Source organism: Aethalodelphis obliquidens, unplaced genomic scaffold (genome assembly GCF_003676395.1).
Source record: "Aethalodelphis obliquidens isolate GAN/ISIS:26980383/991018 unplaced genomic scaffold, ASM367639v1 scaffold63, whole genome shotgun sequence".
NCBI classification, from domain to species: domain Eukaryota; kingdom Metazoa; phylum Chordata; class Mammalia; order Artiodactyla; family Delphinidae; genus Aethalodelphis; species Aethalodelphis obliquidens.
Genome location: NW_020838007.1, coordinates 9,595,810 through 9,608,842, shown reverse-complemented (window position 1 = coordinate 9,608,842; position 13,033 = coordinate 9,595,810). Strand labels below are relative to the sequence as shown.

The 13,033-nt window shown below is 41.7% G+C and overlaps 1 protein-coding gene across 8 annotated transcripts in view; it reads right to left on the bottom strand.

The window, feature by feature from the left end:
* DLGAP1 (DLG associated protein 1) overlaps window positions 1-13,033 on the bottom strand; it is a 322,151-nt gene that overhangs the window by 118,003 nt on the left and 191,115 nt on the right. The gene's annotated exons all lie outside the window — the stretch shown is intronic.

The following is a 13,033-nucleotide window of genomic DNA, read 5'->3' as shown; positions in this document are numbered from 1 at the left end:
GATGGTGTATGACATTCTGGGTTATCTGGGTCCTTCCTACTTCTTTTTTTAACTTAGACCACGCACATCCCTCCTCCCCTCTCTCCCCACTACTAATCTCTGTGTTCCAGTGATGCTGGCTTTTTTCAGTTAACTTTTTCTTCTCATTACTGGCCTTTGTCCTTTGCTGTTCCCTCACCTGGAACTCAAGGAAGATTTCCTTGAGGAAGGGGCAATGAATTTTCCCTGACCACACATTTCATAGTTGACCTAGAATCTTAACACTGTTCTTTCTCTCTTTTCAGCACCCTATAACCATGGTAAACTATTATATGCATAAGCATTACAAAAAATCAAAAAGTCTCGATTATCTGAAGTAGGGGCAGTTCCTGGGTGGGTGTTACTGCTGTGTCCTCAGGAGCAGTCCAGTGCCTGGCACACAGTAGGTGCTCAATAAATGCTTGATAAACATGGGAAGCAATTCTTTTTTTTTTTTTAAACATCTTTATTGGAGTATGATTGCTTTACAATGGTGTGTTAGTGTCTGCTGTATAACAAAGTGAATCAGCTATACATATACATATATCCCCATATCTCCTCCCTCTTGCGTCTCCCTCCCACCCTCCCTATCCCACCCCTCTAGGTGGTCACAAAGCACCGAGCTGATCTCCCTGTGCTATGTGGCTGCTTGGGAAGCAATTCTTAATCCTACCTACTCTTAAATTGATAATTCATGCTTTTCTGCTTCATGACTGTACTTGAGCAGAAACGATAACCGTGTCATGGAAATAGATTATTTAAGTCCTAGATGGAGCCAGGTATTTTCCAAAGGTAGAAAACAGATTTTGAACTTGAACTCCCCAGGAGCTAACTTTCTAAACAGATATTTTCTCCCACATGTCCTCATGCACTGCTTATGGGATTATAATTTGTAAGAGAACCTATACAAATAGAGGCTTGATGAAATAATTCTACTCTCCATTTTTTAGAATTTATTTTGAAGAAATAATCATAGATGCTTTTGCCCTTGTCCCCATATAGTCTTAGTCCCAGCAGAGCAATAAGAAGAATTCTTTAAAAACCAAGATCATGTAACCCATTTGCTAAAACTCCTGTTTCACTTAGAGTAAGAAGCCGAATCCTTCCAATTGACAACAAAGTCCTGCGTTATTCATGTTATTTATGAATTTCATGTTATGCTCTTCAGAATTTTCTGCAAGACGTATTTTTGTTCAGGAAATACAGAAGCATTATTAAAGATAGAACAGTGACATTCAGAAAGGAGCCTTGGTAAGTTAATATTGTTTCTTATCTGTTAAAAATCAGTTATGAAGATTCCAGATTTTTCCAGAATTTTTTTTGGGGGGGAAACATGATCACTACTCTTTAGTCACTCATTGCTGATTAGAGAGAGACACGCACACTAGACAGAATTTGGCTTCTACATTTCTCCTTCTACATTTCTCATCCTTAAAAGTTAATGAGAACCAGGTAACACCAGGGAGTGTTTTAGAGGCCGCTTGCTACTGAAGTACTTGTCCTTAATCTGTATTACTTTAACAGCCACTGTGTTCTTCCTCCTTCTAGGCTCAATTTCAGATGCTTATCAATAGTGTGGCAAGCACACCTCCCGTATCAGGGCAGCCTAAATGCAGAGAAGCTGGGGAGAAAGTGTCCTCTCGTCTGGACCCTTTCAGCTGTCTTCCAACTGGTCTTTCTGTCTTAGGCTTTTTTCTCTTTAATTCATTCTCCATAAGAGTGACTTCCTTACCTAAAAACAGGTACTAGCTCTCTACCGCCTGAAGGATAAAGCTCAAGGCCCAGATCCAACCTCTTCTTCCATCACGTCCTCTGTGTACCCTATTCTGTGGTCCACTCTTTCCTTCATACACCATGTGCTTCTGGGTCTCTGTTCCTCTACATGTGCTATGCCCTTGACTTGGACACCCTTCCCCAGTTTTCCATGTGGACAATTTCTTTTCACTTTCTGGGCTCAGCTCACTGCCTTTTGCAGTGAAGCCTTCACAATCCTCTTGAGGCACAAATCTATCCCCTGATTGTGTTCTTTTATCACTCAGCATATTGTTGTTATGGCCCTTAGTACACAGCATTATAATTAATTACATCTCTGTTGCCCTTAGTGACCTGTGCATTCTACTACAGCATTGCTCGCATTGGTTCTCTTATACTTTTGCTCTCTAGAAATACTAATCGAAAGAAAATCCCTGTTGATGGGATACGCCTAAACAATTCTATTAAAAAGACTATTGTAATAACTGTTGTTAATATACAAATTGCTATTATGATGAAGAGGACTCTTACAATGAAAGCTGCTGCCACCACGATCATTACCTCTCCCATCATCACCTCCCCCATCATCACCTCCACCACCATCACCTCACCTCCACCACCATCACCTCCACCATCATCACCATCATCACCTCCACCATCATCACCTCCAACACCATCACCTCTGCTATCATCACCTCTGCCACCATCACCTCCACCACCATCACCTCCATGGTCATCACCTCCACCACCATCACCTTCACCACCATCACCTCCACCATCATCACCTCCACCACCATCACCTCCACTACCTCTACCACTTCCACCATCATCACCTCTATTTCCCTCACTTCCATTACTTTCATCACTTTTATCATTTTCACCAAGTCTACCACTATCAACATCATCCCCACCCATTAATATTTAGCACTGCCAAGTACCAGGCAGTAGGTTAACTTTTATATGCATTCTCTCACTTCACCTCCGCAAACTGAATAAAGATGGTCTATATGTTTGTGTCCCCCTAAAATTCACATGCTGGTATCCTAACACTCAATGTGATGGTCTTAGGAGGTGGGGCATTTAGGAGGTGATTAGGTTATGAGGGTGGAACCGTCATGAATGGGATTAGTGCCCTTATAAAAGAGGCTCAAGGAAGTACCCTTGCCCCTTCCTCCACGTGAAGTTACATGTGAGGCCATTTATGAACCGGGAAGCAGAAGCCTCATCAGACACAGAACCTGACCATGTGGGCACTCTGATCTCAGACCTCCAGCCTCCAGAACTGTGAGAAGTAAATTTCTGCTGTTCCTAGGCCACTCAGTTTGTGATATTTTGTTATAGCAGCCTGAATTGACTGAGACAATGAGAAAACTGAAGCCCAGAGAGATTAAGTAAAATCCACAACTCCAGGTGGAAGAGTTTGGATTATAAGTTGGGGCTCTCTGACCTCAGAGTCTGAATTCTTCATCACCGTCTCCCTCCTATATTCCAAACTACTTGGGGACAGAGGCCATGCATTTTACTTCCTTTGCAGCTCTTCTTTCAGTGCTTTTCACGTGGTGAGAATGCAATAAATGTTGAAATTCAATCCTGGATGCAAAACTTGGTAGCCTAATTGACATCCAACTTGCTTACCGAGTTTGCCTGTGTTAATTAAAAAGGCATATCATACCATGAATAATTGGCCTGGATAGTCTTCATCAAGTCTCCATTTCAAAAACAGTAATCTGGCTTTTAATCTATTTTGTTCCTCCTATTAAATCCAAGACATTTTATGTTTGGTTTAAGACAGGAAGGCAAGGGCAAGGGTAATCTCAATACCCACTGAAGATACCTAGGTCTAAGAATGTGATTATGAAAGAAGACTAGAAGGGAAAGAGCAAAAGTACGGAAGGAGCTGAAGGGAAAATACTGAGTCTTGTATATGTCACCTGGTGCCCCGTAAATCGTACAAATCTATGCAAAAGGAGTCGTATGTGCTTTTGTTTTCACTTAGAACTCTAGTGAGAAAATCTGTTGCAAAGAACAATTAGATCACCTGTCTTTGCTTGATTTTCCAAGCTGCAAGCAATGGTCAGACAGCATTTTATATTAGGAAGGCAAATTTGCAGAGGGTTGGTCAGAAGACTAGCATTTCGATGGAAACTCGGGCTAGAAAATCAGCTCTTCCCTGTTGCTAATAAGATACTGCTGTTTATGTCACCATTTCTTATTTCCTCCACTCCTGGTATCTTTGCTCCCTTCCATCCCCTCCAGCTGACTCACCCAGGCTGCACATCCCCACCTCCCTTGGACCCACCCTCTCATTGATTCTCTTACAGTGCTTTCCACGATGCATATGCAGGGGTGTGCTGGTCAAGTTTAGCAATCGGCTCTCTGAAGGGCCTTCTGATTTGAAACATTTGCTGATTTTTATGGTGCAAATTCTGCCATATGGCTGTTGGGAAGCTGCCAACGTGACATCCACCAGCTGGAAAAATTCTTGAAAATGTCACAATCAGATCTCAGGAGCCAGTATGAGCTGGTGCCAGTGCACCCCAAATTCTGTGGGATCCCTTTGTATTGTGAGTGAAACCTTCTTTCCCCACCTCGGCCTTAAGGAAAAAGACTTTTCCTTGATAATCCCGTTGCCCTCAAGCCCTTGCCGATTTGAGGTCACTTCTCACCCTTTCTCGAGAAGAGATGCTAAGGTCGGCATACAAAGAAAACAAAAAAGAAAAAGAAAAAAGCCTTGAGTCTTTCCAGATGAAGCCCCAGGCATTGTTATTAGATGCCGTTTTCTCTACATTTTGAGATTAATTAAATGATTATGATATGTGATGGTGGAGATCATTAACAATTAATGAAAAATTACTGTTTCAAGTATTGTCCTAACAACTTTACGTACATTACTCATTTAATCTTTATAAAAATTCAGTGAGATGGGTGACATTAAGATCTCTTTTTATCCGTGAAAGCCTTAAGTCCATAGAATTTAAGTAACTTATAAAAAAAAGTAATGAGAAAAGATACCACATTTTCATGGTTTAAAATTCAGCAGGGTAGCCACAGAAAAGTCTCTTTCTTACCCGTGTTCCCAATCACCAGGTTTCTGTCCCTGACTATAATCACCGATCTCAGGTTTCGCGTGGACCACTGTACTTTTCCATTCCCGCTGCCATTTGTAGATCGTTCGTTTGTTTCCACCACCCTATAGACTCTCTTGTTTTGAGGCTAAAATGCACTTTCACCATTTTCTCTGTCTGTATCGACTAACTTCCAGGATATTCCTCCTTTTCCATAGTGACTTTAACCCCTGATTCATGAACTTTTCCATCCCATCCTGATTCATGAACTTTTCCATCCCATCCTGATTCATGAACTTTTCCATCCCATCCTCCTTTCAACATCCAGGTTTAGGGTCTCACACAATGTCCCCAACTTTAGTAACCTTATCTCTACTCCAGTTCCTCCATCACCAGCCCAGTCATCCCTCAGACATCACCATTTCTCAAATCAACTCTGCCTCTAAGTAATAGTAAAATTATTCCTTGGGTCATGACCCTTATCTTCCACCTGAATCACCTCTTCGGTACAAATGAATCTGCCCTAGGGCCATTTGTGACCCCCGGAACTTCCCCATTTTGCCCCAGCGAATCAGCGCCCTACTGGTTTCAGGTGTCGTCCTTCCTGGCCTGGACCCTCATTTGACAAGAGAATTCTCTGTCCTCTTGTCCCACTACCTCTTATATCTATTCTAATATTACTCATCACCTTTATATCCTGGGACAGATATGGAGACATTTCTGTGCTTAAAACCATCAGTGGCTTCCCAGAGTTTCAATCCAAAATTCTCTGCTAAATAGCAAGTCATTCCATGATCTGAGGAGGTCCATGTTTCTAGTGTGTCTGGAACCATCCACTTCATGGATCCAAGGCTTCAACCAAACTCAGAGTGAGGCCTCTGTAATCATAAAAGTGCTTGTGTGACAACACTGTCATTCTTTCTGTTGCAAGAATGAATATCAACTTTTACTTCCAGAAAAACACAGCTCTGGTTGGCTGCACTTGACCCGTGGAATGTGGCTGGGAATGACTAAGTATAAACCACCCAAAAAGAGCATGTTATGACCATCCACAGTTTTTATTACTTCCCCACCTCAGTCCCCGTGTGCTCAGTCTCTTAGCGATCACGAGACGATCCACGAGCTGCAGGTGTTATAGATGACATGGCACCATAGATACAGTCTATGAGCTTGAGGCTACTTTGGTTCTTTAAGAAACCCAACTTAGGGTTGTGAGGTATCACTGCGGTTTTCTGACTTCTATTAGGTTGCGGAGCTATTTCCCAAGAGAATAGCACAGCAGGTCCTCACAGGACATCTCAGCTGAGGTTGTAGAAACTTTGTGGCTCTCCTAGCTCTAGCTGATGGTAAAATACTCAAGTTCTCTGGTAGTGGCAGGCCAGTAGCATGACAGGAGAGATTGGCTGGAGCTCCCCAGCTGTTCTCTCTGCATGACTGTCACAGCAGAACAGGAGCAAACCAAAACCAAAAACGTCAGTCCAGATTGCTTAGGGTTGAAAGAAGAAGACCACAAAAGGACCAGCTATGAACTCTGCCCTCAGGGTCTATCTGGGATCTAGAAAGGATGGCCGTGATGTCCACAGGCTTAAGGGCAGAAGAAAGAAGTGCAGCTTGGTGCAGTGATCACAGAGTTTAAATTTTCTGAGAAAAGTCCTGATTTTAAATATTCTATTCTGTTGTTACACGTGTTCTGTTCTTTTATCCTCAAAGCTTAGTCATTGAGAATTAGGGGAAAATATATTTTTTACCCATGGTAGTGTTCTACACACACACACACACACACACACACACACACACACACACACACACAGTTTTAGGAAGAATAAGAAGGTCTCAGTTGAAGCTATGCTACCAGCTGTGCTTTCCACAGTCCTATGGAAAGATGACTAGAGAAAGCTAAGAAGGTTTGGTCACAGGGAGGAGTGGTCTTAGCATCACTCTTCATCTGCTGAGACCTGAAAAGTGTGGGACTAGCTGCCTTGGAGAAAGAAGAGAGGATCATTTCAACTCAATTTACTGGTACAAAAATCTTCCACATAAAATGGAGGCTTATTAGGATTCCATTCAACCACTGTTTCTAGCACCAGAGAAGGGGCTAGGAATTGGCATTATTCTAGAGAAATTTCAAGAGGTTTAAATGGACTTGAAAACAACACTATCCTGTCATTATCTTCAGTGATTTCTTAGGGTCAGAGATGATGTCTGGGAGGGATTCATTAAAGGGCGTTTCTCACATTGATTTGTGACCCGGGAGTATCTATAGGAAAGAATTTCTCTTGACGGCATCCTCAGGGAGAAAACTATGTTTCCAGTTCTGCACACTGACATATACTCACTGTATGATGCTAATAAAGATGTGAAGCATTTAAAAAATTCAATGGTATATTTTATAACCACCTTCTTCAAAGAACTCTGGTCTCTAGTTGCCTTATTTGATCAATGATAACGACTAAATGAAATGCTTATTTGTCTCCTCCAAGAGCAGCCTCTGAAGTATTTACATAAATGGATACTGCTGGATAAACGGCACGTTCCTTCCGCTTGGGTTCATATTTGTTTCCTTTCCTCCTCTAAAAGCCAGTATATTATTACCGGGAGACCATGATACTTTGGAAAATGTTCTAGATTTGAAGTCCAAGGCCAGAAGACCAGTTTTCAGAGATGCAGTGAAGAAGATACAGGAGAAGTTGGGCCTGATCTTCTCTAGGTTTCTAATTTTTCTAAAGATGTGATTAATAATTTATGACTCAGAAGGCCTGGATTTGAATCCTGACTCTTCTCTAAGATGTCTGACTACCGTTAAGTTAGTTGATCTTTGTTGCCTATCCTGTAAGGAGGCAGGTACTTTAGCTGAACTCAAAGTCCCTTTCAGCTGTAGAATTTGGTAACTCTCAGAGGACCGGTGTGATGTTTAAACACAGGACTTCTTCGTGGGTTCTAGGAAAAGCTCTCATAATATGGAACTCCTAGGTGCATTCTCCATTATTTATGCGCATCATTTGATTGAAGACTAGTGCCCAAAACTTTGATTAAAAAAATACATCGAGTTATCTGACTGATAAAATATGGAGAAGATGCTGATGTTAGCTGAAATGAGGTAAGAAAAGGCCAAATATTCAGAAAAGACCAAGGGATCAATTTAGTTTCTCTTTACAATAAGCAACCCAATATATCAACGATAAATAAGAACTGTCCTGATACAACGCTATAAACAGAAATAGCTTTACTGAAACTTAGCCTGAGGTTTTATGGAGAGAAGATTAGACTAGAAAGCCTCCAAATCTGTTGAGAGAAACTTTTTTTTCTTCATCTCTATTTGAGATGATAAATGATGCTTTTCAGTTCCAGAGGCCCAGTGAGAAATCAAGGATGAAATAATAAATGCTTATGTGGCTAGAAATAAACGTAGCTGCATCTTCCCCCATGTGAGGAATGTACAGCCATAATGAAGATCAGACAAAGAATTATCATCACAGACAGGAAATGAGGTGGTAAGCAAATAATTAAGGAGTATTCAATCATCTCGGAGAATACTCGCAAGGGCCGTAAAAGGCAAACACTGTTAGCCATATTGTTGAGAAATTACGGTAAGACAAAGTGAATGAAATGAAATTAGTGTCAGGGAGGGAATGCAGTATCATGGTCTCACTAGGTTAATGCTTTTGGGCAGATTGCTTATTCTCCAACATTCTTAATTTTTTCCCCTGTATAGTAGAGCAAGTAATATCACCCTCACTGGAGTGACAAAACGATTAAATAAAGTCACAGACCTGAAGCACAAAATGATGTTTCTGCAACATAAACGGGGTCAATAGGGGAGTTCCCTGGTGGTCCAGTGGTTAGCACTCCTAGCTTTCACTGCCAAGAGGCCGGGTTCAATCCCTGGTCAGGGAAACAAGATCCCACAAGCCATGTGGCCAAAAGAAGAAAAGGGTGTGTGTGTCAATAATTGGTACCTATTATTCAAGAATAGAAGCAGGTGATATTTGATCCACCCGGTCAAATAACTGTATTCTAACGCTGATATGAAAGATGTTCTCCGGGAGAGGTGACAGCTCGTTAAGATACACTATATAAACAGTATGCCCGAGGAAGACTTTATTCAAGCCATAATTTTCTTTTTTTTTCTTTTTATTTTTTTAAAAAATATTTTGGCTGCTCTGGGTCTTCATGGCTGTGCACAGGCTTTCTCCAGTTGCGGCGAGCCAGGGCTACTCTTCGTTGTGGTGCGTGGGTTTCTCATTGTGGTGGCTTCTCTTGTTGCGGAGCATGGGCTCTAGGCGTGTGGGCTTCAGTAGTTGTGGGACACGGGCTTAGTTGCTCCATGGCATGTGGGGTCTTCCCGGACCAGGATCGAACCTGTGTCCCCTGCATTGGCAGGCGGATTCTTAACCACTGCGCCACCAGGGAAGTCCCCATAATTTTCTTGAAAGTTGGAGATCCTCCACTTGCATGCATAAATGCGTTGGTTATGATAGTGATACATATTGCAAATTTTTATTCAGTTTGTGGGACAAATACCATGTTTCCTTATATTAATGCTGTAGATAGTAATGGAGGTTTTATATGCAGGTATTTCTTTCCTGTGACTTTTGCCCTACAGGCAGGCCTTCACCATGGAAACAGACTTCAATTGTCTCAGGAAGAGAAGAGTTCCAGCCAGACTAGAGATCCTTGGTCAGGTTCTAAGTAGCCTTTTAGAGTCTGTTAAGAAGGGTGCACACCAACCTCCCCGCAAGAGTGGGTAGGAGCATGGGCTCCTCTTTGTGGAACAGATGTCAGAGGCACTGTGGTAGGCAGAATCATGCCCATCCCCCCCTCCCCAGCAAAGGTGTCCAAGTCCTAATCCCTGGAACCTATAAATGTTGTTTTATTTGGGAAAAGGGACTTTGCAGAAGTGAGGAAGCATCTTGAGATGAGGAGATAATTCTGGATTATCTGGGGGTGGGGGGGGCAAGGTAATTCCGAGGGTCTTTATAAGTAAAAGAGGGAGGCAGGAGGGTCAGAGGCGGAGTGATGGCGAGTGGGAAGGACTGGCCTGGCACTGCTGGCTTGAAGATGGAGGAAGAGGCCATGAACCCAGGAATGTGGGCAGCTTCTTTTTTTCTTTTTTTAAAAAATTTATTTACTTTTTATTTTCATTTATTTTTGGCTGCGTTGGGTCTTTGTTGCTGCCCTCGGGCTTTCTCTAGTTGTGGTGAGCGGGGGCTACTCTTCGTCCCAGTGTGCGGGCTTCTCATTGCAGTGGCTTCTCTTGTTGTAGAGCACGGGCTCTAGGCATGCCGGCTTCAGTAGTTATGGCGCACAGGCTCAGTAGTTGTGGCTCGTGGGCTCTAGAGTGCAGGCTCAGTAGTTGTGGTGCACGGGCTTAGTTGCTCTGCGGCATGTGGGATCTTCCTGGACCAGGGCTCGAACCCCCGTCCCCTGCATTGGCAGGCAGATTCTTAACCACTGGGCCATGAAGGAAGTCCCTGGGCAGCTTCTAAGAAATGAAAAAAGCAAGCAAATGGGTTCTTCCCTAGAGCCCCCAGAAGGTGCTCGGTAACCCTGCTGACAGCTAGTTGTAGCACAGTGACCCCATTTCGTACTTCTAGCCTCTCAGAGCTCTAAGATAATATATTAGTGTTAAGTCGCCAAGTTTTTGATAATTTATTACAGTAGCTGTAGGAAACGGACACAGGCACCTTCCCTCAATTCAGGGTACCTTCAGGTGCTTCAGCTGATGAGTGCCCATTTAGGAGGATTTTCTGATTATATTATCTAGTTTTCACTGAATTAGCCTTCATAAAATGGACAGATGGTTTAAAAAATTAAGGACAATACTTATCATATGAGCATAGCAAACGACATAATAGAAAAGTTGACTTGCTTTGCTATAGTACTTTGCTAATCATCGTTAATCACTATAGATTAAACAGGGTGATGACCTTATCAGAGCTGGTAAGAAGTTGGCTCCCAAATTTAGAATTATCGAAAATAATGAAGAATGTTTGCTGTTAAAAATGAGGAACGGAGGGAATTCCCTGGCAGTCCAATGTTGAGGACTCGGCACTCTCACTGCTGGGGCCTGGGTTCAATCCCTGGTCAGGGAATTAAGATCCCGCAAGCCACGTGGCATGGCCAAAAAAAAAAAAAGAAAAAAGAAAAATGAGGAGCTGAGCTCTAAATATATCAAGCTTTGAGAATATTAACTCATTATATAAAGTCATTATAATGGAAAGGTGCTTTTAGAAATACTGAAAGTATTGAAGGTGTAGGTAGGAATAAAAAAATGACTTGTAGAAGCATATATAATCTTTTCATAGAAAAAAACTGGGAATTTAATGCCAAAAAAAAAAAGACAAAACAAATGTTATGCTAGGAAGCTAAGCATATATGGTAATGAAAGAAATGGCCAGAGAAGATAAATGACCAACCTATCATATGAAAAGAGAAATTCTGAACAAATAGCAGCTCTCGCATAATGAGTACAATGATTCCGAACCTCAAAGATGGATTTAAAATTTAATCCATTATAAGGCAATTATTTTCCATCCAAAACGTATGTGGCTCATGGTTATCACCTCCCAATTTCTTGATTCATAGGAAGGAATCTGTGTGACTTCAAATCAGACAGAGGCATGAGATACAAAGTAGAAATCCAACATGGGGAAAGGAAGCAGAGAGAGATTATCCTCGGAAGTGGAATAGATGCAATCTTTTGGGGCATCTTGGCGACCTGAGAGAAAGATCAATGTAATTCTGAAAAGTCATAAACAAAAAGAAAGATGTTAAATACCTGTTCCTGTAAGGCTACTACAGTGTCTTAGAACAAACTTTAGAATGTTGCTGTTGGTAATCTTTGCTTTTCTCCCATTAGTTTAAGGCATTTCGTTCTAGGTATGTAAGAAAAAAAAAGGACAAGACAAAAGAAAAATAAGCGAAAATGTGTTCTACTTAAAGATGACAAACAGGCTAAGTGAGGAATGGGTTAAAGGGTAGACTGGGATGGTTTGGAAACATCTGGCAGTGTCAGCAGCCCCACTCCCCAGCCCCCTTGTGGATTCTTCACATGTTTGCACAAATTTCATTGGTATGTGAGCCTGTGGCCTCTTTCACCCATCCTCCTTTCTGGTCTCCAGATCCTCCAAGGCCCTTCACTATTGACTCCACTGCAGGGAAGTATTTATGAGAAACAGATTAGAGAACAGAAATGTTGCAGTTGAAAGCCATTCAGCTCATTCACACCCAGCACACCTTAGCAGCCCCCTACTTTGCCCCAGGTTTCATGTGCTCCCTGCTATCTATGTGCATGGATCTGTCTCTCGAGAAAGAATTTAAGGTCCTACCCCTTAGCACAATGTTTTTGCAGACTAGAAACTGGACAAATGTCTACTAAACTGAAAAAAAAACTTTGGAGAAGTCTTTGTATTACTATGGCATTAGTGTATTATTTGCAAAGCAGGATCAGTGGTTTCCGGCAGAACTTATGTTCATTTATTTCCCTGCTCAGGTTAAATGCTCCAAACTGCTCCCCAAACCTCAGATTATAATCGAGCTCCTCAAACAACAAACCCTTCCATCAGCTAGATAACAAAGAGAAAACCTAAATAAACTCTATTCTCCATTCGACTTTTAACGGATTTCAGAAATGTAATTTTAGATTTCCCATCAGTCAGGGTCATTTTTGTGATGCTCTGAATGTCTGAAAAATCATCTAAGTCCTTGTATATATCAGACAACAGGCATCACGTATCCTTTTTCAGTGGCCCTATCATCTTCCTCCTCTAAGCATCATCATTAAAAAGAAAAGGTAATCAACCATTTCAAGGGGAAGCTGAGACTTGCTACCCCCCTCAGCAAACCAAAACATAGGTGATGGATATAATGGTACCTTTTCCTGTGTCTAGGGTTTGGACCCACACAAATACACCCAGGTTAACATGGCATAGTTTTTGTTCAAATATTTCCCAAATGTAAGCCTTGGAAGACCAGTTCTGAGATATATAAAAATAGGTTTTGAGGGAAAAAAAAGATTTTGTGATTAAAGCAATTTGTAAAATTCTGGATCAATTACAATTGAAGAGATGGCTTTACTGTAGGGTTTCTTAGAGTTTTCAGCATGGAAACAAGCACTGTGACTTCTTAAGAGGTTTGAAATATGTGTTATATTCAAACATATCTCCATAGGTGGAATACAGATTTTTTTGTTAAAATTT